Source organism: Bubalus kerabau, chromosome 4 (assembly GCF_029407905.1).
Source record: "Bubalus kerabau isolate K-KA32 ecotype Philippines breed swamp buffalo chromosome 4, PCC_UOA_SB_1v2, whole genome shotgun sequence".
Classification (NCBI taxonomy): Eukaryota; Metazoa; Chordata; class Mammalia; order Artiodactyla; family Bovidae; genus Bubalus; species Bubalus kerabau.
In genome coordinates this window covers 78753727-78763806 of record NC_073627.1, presented here as the reverse complement: position 1 = coordinate 78763806, position 10080 = coordinate 78753727, and positions in this window count along the sequence as shown.

Genomic DNA, 10080 nt, shown 5'->3' with positions numbered 1-10080 from the left:
AGCAACCTCCTTACATGCTGTGAAAAAAACAACAGGCCTCATGTTCAAACTTAAGAATTAGAATTACAATCGTATCTTTTCCATTGAATCTATATGAGGATTTGTTAGGGGCATCCTTTAAGATGCTGAGGAGTCCCTGGCTGAATGTGGTATTAAAAAAGGCCACAACTTGCTAATTCGTATTGCCTCTGGAGGAAAAGGCAATAATTGTCCACATTGAAACATTTATTAAAAGGTTCACATTTATAAAACACAATCCACTTTTCGATAGAAATCTGGAGGAAATTGAAACTATCTCATTTTAAAATCCAGCTGAGTAGTTTTGCTTCCTCTTCCCAAAAGGAGCCAATGTATTATTTCATCCAGTGGTAAAAGTGATAGGAGGGTAATAAAACAATGAAACTTAATGAAAAATAACCTATGAGCAACTTGTCTAAGCAATAGAATATTTTCTATTTCCAAAAGTGTTCTTTTAACTTAATGATTAGCAGGAATAAATAAGGAATTTAATAAACACATAACATTAAAGATGTGCTATTTTGGATGTCAATTAAATGGAATTGTATTAATAACACAGTGTTAAATATCCATTGTACTTTTGGATATGGAATTCCAAATAGGCTCTAGAAATACCACAAGACAGCATGAAAAAGAAACTTTCAGCATATTCCATCTTAGATCCTGAAATTTGGTATTAAATTAGTTATTTATTTCTTTTCTAATTAGACCTATTCTGAAGATTTCACCAGGTTCACAATTTTAAAAGTCCCAGTCAAAATGCTATTTTAATTGTGAAACTGGTGAAATCTTCAGAATAGGTCTAATTAGAAAAGAAATAAATAACTAACTTAATACCAAATTTCAGGATCTAAGATGGAATATGCTGAAAGTTTCTTTTTCATGCTGTCTTGTGGTATTTCTAGAGACCCTGGGTAAAACACTTCATTTTTGTTTGGTAACCCATCACATTCAGTTTTTGTTACCTATCTTTCATGTATTAATTCCACCCAGTAAGTGACAATGAATTTCAGTACACTTAGAATTACTACTTTAGTTAAAAGTTTGTCAGTATTGGTTTTTGCCATACATCAACACAGGTATACATGTGTTCCCCATCCTGAACCCCCCTCCCTCCTCCCTCCCCGTACCATCCCTCTGGTCATCTCAGTGCACCAGCCCCAAGCAACCAGTATCGTGCATCAAACCTGGACTGGCGAGTCCTTTCATATATGATATTACACATGTTTCAGTGCCATTCTCCCAAATCATCCCACCCTTGCCCTCTCCCACAGAGTCCAAAAGACTGTTCTATACATCTGTGTCTCTTTTGCTGTCTCGCTTACAGGGTTATCGTTACCATCTTTCTAAATTCCATATACATGCATTAGTATACTGTATTGGTGTTTTTCTTTCTGGCTTACTTCACTCTGTATAATAGGCTCCAGTTTCATCCATCTCATTAGAACTGATTCAAATGTATTCTTTTTAATGGCTGAGTAATACTCCATTGTGTGTATGTACCACAGCTTTCTTATCCATTCATCAATATCATAAAGTAATTAACCTCCAATTAAAATAAATAAAAATAAAAAAAGCTGATATCATAATAGGAATAAACTGCACAATAATAAAAAAAAAAGTTTGTCAGTAGAAAAACTGGAATCCTTTCATAGTCTAAAACCTGATTTATTTATTTATTTTTAATGAATTGTTACAGGATACCAGAGGCTTTCAGGACTGCACATTTCACCTTATAACATGGTCCTCATTATTATTCATTTATTATGTGTTTGCTTACTCACTAGTCATGTCCAACACTTTGTGACCCATGGACTGAAGCCCACCAGGCTTCTCTGTCTCTGGGATTCTCCAGGCAGCAATACTGGAGTGGGCTGTCATTTCTTCCTCTAGGGGATCCTCCCCACCCAGGGATAGAACCCATGTCTGCATTGCAGGTGGATTCTTTACCACTAAGTCACCTGGGAAGCCGCCATTTAGAATGAGATACAACACAAATCAACAAAAGTTCATTTTAGAGTTTGCTTAATCAGGCTTTGCCTGACACCATTTCACTTTTTGTTGTAGATCTCAGTTCCAAGGGAAGAGTATTCAAATTCACAGGCAAGGGATATAATGAGGAGTTTCTCAGGCTCCAAATCTGTGAGGAAGGGAGCTAGGGCAAAAGTAGGTACTGAAATATGATGCAGATTAACAAAGACATCACCTGATCCTGTTCATGACTGTCCCTCTTCTGGGCAAGGGGCTTAGCTAATTTACTCCACACTGTGGCCACTTGGTTGATATGGGCTGGTCTCTAGGGTTTCTTGTTTGTTTTTTTTGTTTTCTCTAGGGTTTCTTTATATATATATATATATATATATATATATATATATACACACACATATACATACACACTGCGAAGCCTCTTGATGAAAGTGAAAGAGGTGAGTGAAAAAGCTTGTTTAACTTAGCATTCAGAAAACTAAGATCATGGCACCTGGTCCCATCACTCCATGGGAAATAGATGGGGAACAATGGAAACAGTGACAGACATTATTTTGGGGGGCTCCAAAATCACTGCAGATGGTGATTGCAGCCATGAAATTAAAAGACACTTGCTCCTAGGAAGGAAAGCTATGACCAACATAGACAGCATATTAAAAAGCAGAGACATTACTTTGCCAACAAAGGTCTGTCTAGTCAAAGCTATGGTTTTTCCAGTAGTCATGTATGGATGTGAGAGTTGGACTATAAAAAAGCTGAGCACTGAAGAATTGATGCTTTTGAACTGTGGTATTGGGGAAGACTCTTGAGAGTCCCTTGGACTGCAAGGAGATCCAACCAGTCCATCCTAAAGGAAATCAGTCCTGAATATTCATTGGAAGAACTGATGCTGAAGCTGAAACCCTAATACATTGGCCACCTGATGTGAAGAACTGACTCATTTGAAAAGACCCTGATGCTGGGAAAGATTGAAGGTGGGAGGAGAAGGGGATGACAGAGGATGAGATGGTTGGATGGCATCACCAACTCAATCGACATGAGTTTGAGTAAACTCCAGGAGTTGGTGATGGACAGGGAAGGCTGGCATGCTGCAGTCCATGCGGTCACAGAGACTGAGCAACTGAACTGAACTAAAGTGAAGGTCTTTCAAATGGACAGTTTCAAAATAATTTGGTTATAACTGTTAGAAGCAACATTTCTAGCAGCTAAGCATCTCAAGACTTGAAAATAAAATTCTAGTAATGTATGTTACCCACTATGGGCTTCCCTGGTGGCTCAGTTGGTAAAGAATCTTGCCTTCAATGCAGGAGATGTGTGTTCTATCCCTGGGTCAGGAAGATCCCCTGGAGAAGGGCATGGCAAACCACTCCAGTATTCTTGACTGAAAAATTCCATAGGCAGAGGGGCCTTGTGGGCTACAGTTCATGGGGTTGCAAAAGAGTCAGACACAACTGAGTAACTGAGCACACACACGAAGTAGTAAAAGAGGGCTAGTAAGTTTATAAACTTCCATAAAACAATCATAATTATCTCTTATATTTGTAAAATATTTTTACAACATTTTTAGCAACATTTTCCAAGCCTTTTCTCAAAGTATCTAGCAGAACTTCTGCATAGTAGTCTCTTTTGAGTACAAATGATAAAATAAGAGCTGTAAAAAATAGCCATACTTATGGTGACCAATTAAGAGAACTTTCCATATCACCCACTATTTAGTGATAAATTTTCTGATCTCCATCTGTTTCAATCCACAATCTGAAAAATTGTGGAAGCCCTTGGCTTTCTGTGGTGTGAGAAGGCCAAGAGAAACAATTAAGATTATCTTACTTATATAATTATGCATTTTTATTGCATTATAGCTGGTTATAACTAGCTATCTTCTAAAATTAAAAAAATAAAAATAAAAATTAACATTATATAATCCATTGTTTATTTTTCATTTTCTGGGTTTTTTTTTTGGCTTTAAGTAATATTTTATTGTGTCAGGTCTAGTGCAGCTTTTTCTGTGTTTCATTGCTTTAGAAATCCTAGGACATATTCCTGTACCATCATAGCTCTAAATCCCAGGGAGACCTCAAAAGGAATGTGACTGCTTCTCATTGTACTAGTTATAGTTTCCAGCTATATCACAGTCCAGGATTTTTCTCTGATGGAGAATTCTCCTTGTCAGAACCCAGGAGGAGACTGGGACATCTCACCCCTTCTCTACTGTGACTTCATCTTTGTACCTCCAGGGAGCGAAGTCTGACACTCTAGGTGCTTATGTGAATTGTGCTTTCTGGAGCTCTCCTCTAAATTATTTCCTTTCTGGATAAATTTGCTGAAATAAATCCTGTCTAAAAAGTGCCTCCTCATTAGCCTTCTTTAGTCTCTCTTCTCACCTTATCTTTGCCTTCCAGACCATATCTCTTTGTATTTTAAATGCAACAGACACTACTGTTTACTAAATCTGCACGAGAAAAATGAGGACTAATGTATCATTTATGCAAACCTTTGCCACTGATGCAGTCTGTAAAACAGCAGGATATACACATTTTCATTTCTGCCACTCTGTATATTTCTCTAGGGACCAGCCAGAAAGCTATGCTTCCTTTCAATATATGATAAGCCTGGATTCTATTTTAGGTTTGTAAAAATAAGAAATGTTCTCCAGAGGTTTGTTTATATCATTTTTGTGCCACACTCTAAAATGGAAATGACACTTGATATCCATCCCTTACAGACATCAGGGAAACTTATTTTTCAGGAGCAAACAATCTAGCTATGCAAAATGACTATATCTAGATACCAAAGCTGTTAAAAAGACATTTATTTAGTAGATTACATACTAGAACCCTTTGTTGTTGCTGTTGTTGCTGTTTCTAGGTTTCCTATTCCCTCTCTATAAAAAAAAATCACACATATTTTTAGATTATTTTTTCAATACAGATTGATACAAAATATTGAATATAGTTTCTTGTGCTTATATCTATTCTTCTCAAACTATTCTAAAAGATGTAGGAGAGAACCCTTGCAAATTCATTCTATGAGGCCACTATCACCCAGACATCAAAACCAGATGATGATATCACATAAAAAGCAAATTACAAGACAGTATCTCTATGAATATAGATGAAAAAATTCTCTACAAAGTATTAGCAAATGGAATCCAATAATACATTAAAAAGACCATACGTCACGATCAAGTAAGATTCATTCAAGGGTCACAAGGCTGGTTCAACATAGACAAATCAATGTGATATACCACATTGAAAAAAGAAAATACAAAAAGCACATAATCATAACAGACACAGAAAAAGCATTTGATAAAACAATGGCACCCCACTCCAGTACTCCTGCCTGGAAAATCGCATGGATGGAGGAGCCTGGTAGGCTGCAGTCCATGGAGTTGCTAAGAGTCAGACGCGACTGAGTGACTTCACTTTCACTTTTCACTTTCATGCACTGGAGAAGGAAATGGCAACCCACTCCAGTGTTCTTGCCTGGAGAATTCCAGGGATGGGGGAGCCTGGTGGGCTGCCCTCTGTGGGGTCACACAGAGTTCGTCACGACTGAAGTGACTTAGCAGTAGCAGCAGCAATGTCCTCTCATGACAAACATTCTCATCAAAGTGGTATAGAGACATATCTCAACATATAAAAAGCTATTCATGGCAAACCCACAGCCAACAAAATACACAATGGTGAAAAGTTGACAGTCTTCCTTCTAAATTCAGGAAATAAGAATTCCAGTCTCACCACTTTTATTCAGTATAGTACTGGATGTCCTAGCCATAGCAATAAGATAAGAAAAAAATAAATAAAAAGCATCCAAATTGAAAGGGAAAAGGTAAAACTGTCACTCTTTGCAGATGACATGACGGTGAAGAATCTACATGCAATGTAGGAGACCCAGGTTCAATCCCTGGATTAGGAAGATCACCTGGAGAAAGAAATGAAACTCACTCAAGTGTTCTTTCCTGGAGAATCCCATAGACAGAGGAGTCTGATACGTTACAGCCCATGTGATCACAAAGAGTTGGACACAACTGAGTGACTAAGCACAGACATCCTCACCACAGCAATCAGATAATGGCAAAACCAACACAATATTGTAAAGTAATTAGCCTCTAATTAAAATAAATAAATAAAAATATCAATCCCTATCAAAAAATAATAAAATTAAAAAAAAAAAAAAGAAAAAATATCCAAATTGAAAAGGAAGAGGTAAAACTGTCACTGCTTACAGATGACATGATACTCTATCGTTTATTTTATTCACAATAACTAAAGGGTCTAGGAAAGCGGAATTAGTCTTTGAAATATTTTCAGGGGACTTCTTTGGCAAGATACAAAGAGACAGATTTCTATTCAGATGAAGGACAGGAAAAGCTAAAGATTGGAATAAAGGGTGTGAATAAAGTATTCAGTCCCAAATCATGCTAAGTCTACTACTATTAAGTTAGAGTTCATGTGAATTCATTCACTCTGTCAATCTGTTTTCTTATTGATGCATTTATACCATCTACATTTAAGATAACTATGGATACGCTACTGCTTAAATCTATCCTTTTGTTATTTTCTGTTTGTTTCCTTTAGTTATTTTTTTCCCTTTTTCTCTTTTTTTAAGTTCTTGTTACTTTAACTCTTCCCTTTGCCATGTATTTGATATTTGTTTATTTATAGTCTTTAATTAAATCAATATCAAAACCATATCTCTGTGTATGGTTTTGTATACCTTCTCACACATCATATATTGTATATATATCCATAAATATATACATGATACACAATCTTCCAGTGTCAACAGTGTACTGCTTTAAGTGAAGTGTGGAAATGGCACTTTCATTTACATTCCTTTATCCCCCTCACCTTTTTAAAAACTCAAAATGGATTAAAGATCTAAACGTAAGACCAGAAACTATAAAACTCCTAGAGGAGAACCATAGGCAAAACACTCTCTGACATACATCACAGCAGGATCCTCTATGACCCACCTCCCAGAATATTGGAAATAAAAGCAAAAATAAACAAATGGGACCTAATTAACCTTAAAAGCTTCTGCACATCAAAGGAAACTATTAGCAAGGTGAAAAGACAGCCTTCAGAATGGGAGAAGATAATAGCAAATGAAGCAACTGACAAACAACTAATCTCGAGAATATACAAGCAACTCCTACAGCTCAACTCCAGAAAAATAAATGACCCAATCAAAAAATGGGCCAAAGAACTAAATAGACATTTCTCCAAAGAAGACATACAGATGGCTCACAAACACATGAAAAGATGCTCAACATCACTCATTCTCAGAGAAATGCAAATCAAAACCACTATGAGGTACCATTTCACACCAGTCAGAATGGCTGCGATCCAAAAGTCTACAAGTAATAAATGCTGGAGAGGGTGTGGAGAAAAGGGAACCCTCTTACACTGTTGGTGGGAATGCAAACTAGTACAGCCACTATGGAGAACAGTGTGGCGATTCCTTAAAAAACTGGAAATAGAACTGCCTTATGATCCAGCAATCCCACTGCTAGGCATACACACTGAGGAAACCAGAAGGGAAAGAGACACGAGTACCCCAATGTTCATCGCAGCACTGTTTATAATAGCGAGGATATGGAAGCAACCTAGATGTCCATCAGCAGATGAATGGATAAGAAAGCAGTGGTACATATACACAATGGAGTATTACTCAGCCATTAAAAAGAATACATTTGAATCAGTTCTAATGAGGTGGATGAAACTGGAGCCTATTATACAGAGTGAAGTAAGCCAGAAAGAAAAACACCAATACAGTATACTAAGGCATATATATGGAATTTAGAAAGATGGTAACAATAACCCTGTGTATGAGACAGCAAAAGAGACACTGATGTATAGAACAGTCTTATGGACTCTGTGAGAGAGGGAGAGGGTGGGAAGATTTGGGAGAATGGCATTGAAACATGTAAAATATCATGTATGAAACGAGTTGCCAGTCCAGGTTCGATGCACGATACTGGATGCTTGGGGCTGGTGCACTGGGACGACCCAGAGGGATGGAATGGGGAGGGAGGAGGGAGGAGGGTTCAGGATGGGGAACACATGTATACCTGTGGCAGATTCATTTTGATATTTGGCAAAACCAATACAATTATGTAAAGTTTAAAAATAAAATAAAATTTAAAAAAAAAACCTGATAAATTAATTATATTTGGTTGTGTTGAGTCTTTGTTGCTGTGCACTGGCTTTCTCTAGTTGCAGCAAGCAAGGGCTACTCTTTGCTGCCGTGCACAAGATTCTCACTGCAGGAAGTTCTCTTGTTGTGGGTCACAGGATCCAGATACATAAGCTTCAGTACTTGTGGCTTGAGGGGTTCAGGAGTTGTGGCGTGTGGGCTCTAGAGCACAAGCTCAATATTTTTGGTGTACAGGGGCTCCGTGGCATGTGGAATCTTCCCAGACCAGGGGTTGAACTCTTGTCCCTGCACTGGCGGGCGGTTTCCTGTCCACCATACCACCAGGGAACTCCTTCCTCAGTTTTAAATACCACTGTTTTGAGTATCAAACAATGTTTCTTTTTTAATCATAAAATATATGAGGGAAAAGAACAGTCTATTGTGAAAATATCCCTTGTTATTTCCAGTGTTGATCCTTCTTTCCTGATATTATAAGATTCTTTCTTTCATCATTTCCTATTTATTAGAACTCTCTTCAGCCATTTTTTAGGAACAGTTCTGCTAGTGGTAAATTATTTTTTATTTTCCTTTGCCTAAGAATGTCTCTATCTCATCTTTGTTTTTCAAAGATGACTTTAGTAGATATAGAATTCACAAAAGACAATTCTTTTCCTGTAGAGCTTCCTTCTGGCCTCCATGGTTTCAGATGAGAAATCCATAGTTATGTGAACCCTATAAGCAATACATGTTTCTCCAAAACTGCATTCAAGACATTTTCCTGGTCTTTAGTTTACAGAATTGTGATTATGATGTGTCTTGTCATGGATTTCTTTGGGTTCATCCTATTTAGGGTTCATTTAGCCTCTTAAATCTGTATATTTTTGTCTTTTGACAAATTAGCAAAGTTTTCAGCCATTATTTTTTTTCAATATTCTTTTACCCTTGCTCTTTTTCTCCTCTCCTCTGAGACTCTGATGATATAAATGTTTGACCTTTGTTTCTCCACAGATCCATGAAGCTCTGCTGTTATTTTATATATATTTTTCTGTTAGTGTATTTTTCAGTTCCATAATTTCCATTTGCTTCTTCTTTTTTTTTTTTTTTCATTTGCTTCTTTTTTAATCATAAGTTGAGAATGTGCATTTTACTATTCTGAGATTTTTATTTTATATTCTTTTAAAAACATTTTAAAATTTGAGTATACTTAATTAACAATTTTATGTGAGTTTCGGGTATACAATAAATTGATTCAATTCTCTCTCTCTCTCTCTCTCTCTCTCTATATATATATATATATATATATATATACACACACACATGTATTCTTTTTCAGATTATTTTATAGGGTATTACAAGATATTGAGTATAGTCCCCTTTGCCATATAACAGGCCTTTGATGTTTATTATTTTACATATAGTACTGTATATGTCTTAATCACATGTTCCTAACTTACCTGCCATCTGCTTCTTTTATGTAACGTATTTCTTTGTTCAGATGTTCTATTCCCAAAGCAATTTGTAATCAATTGCTAAACAAATTTCCATAAGGTCTTCTTTAAAATTCTTGTCAGATAATTCCATCATATAATTCATCTCAGTGTTTGCATGATTATCTTATATGCAAGTTGTTATTTTCTCGTCATTTTTGGCATAATGGATTATTTTCTACACATACTGAACTTTTTTTTTTTCATGTTATGTTAGAGGAGACTCTGGTTCCTGTTTAAATATTTTAAGAGGAGGTCACATTGCTTATGTTTAACAGACAGGTCTTCTGTGTGTTGCGGTCCCAATGACCCATTTAATTTTCTGGATTAATTAATGTAATGTTCTTCTGGTCTTTTTGGTATCTGATGCTGCTGGGGCTCCCACTGATCGCTGCTGATGCTGCCTACAGGGCTAGAAGGGGTTTCCACAGACTGGGCCACCAGACGTCTC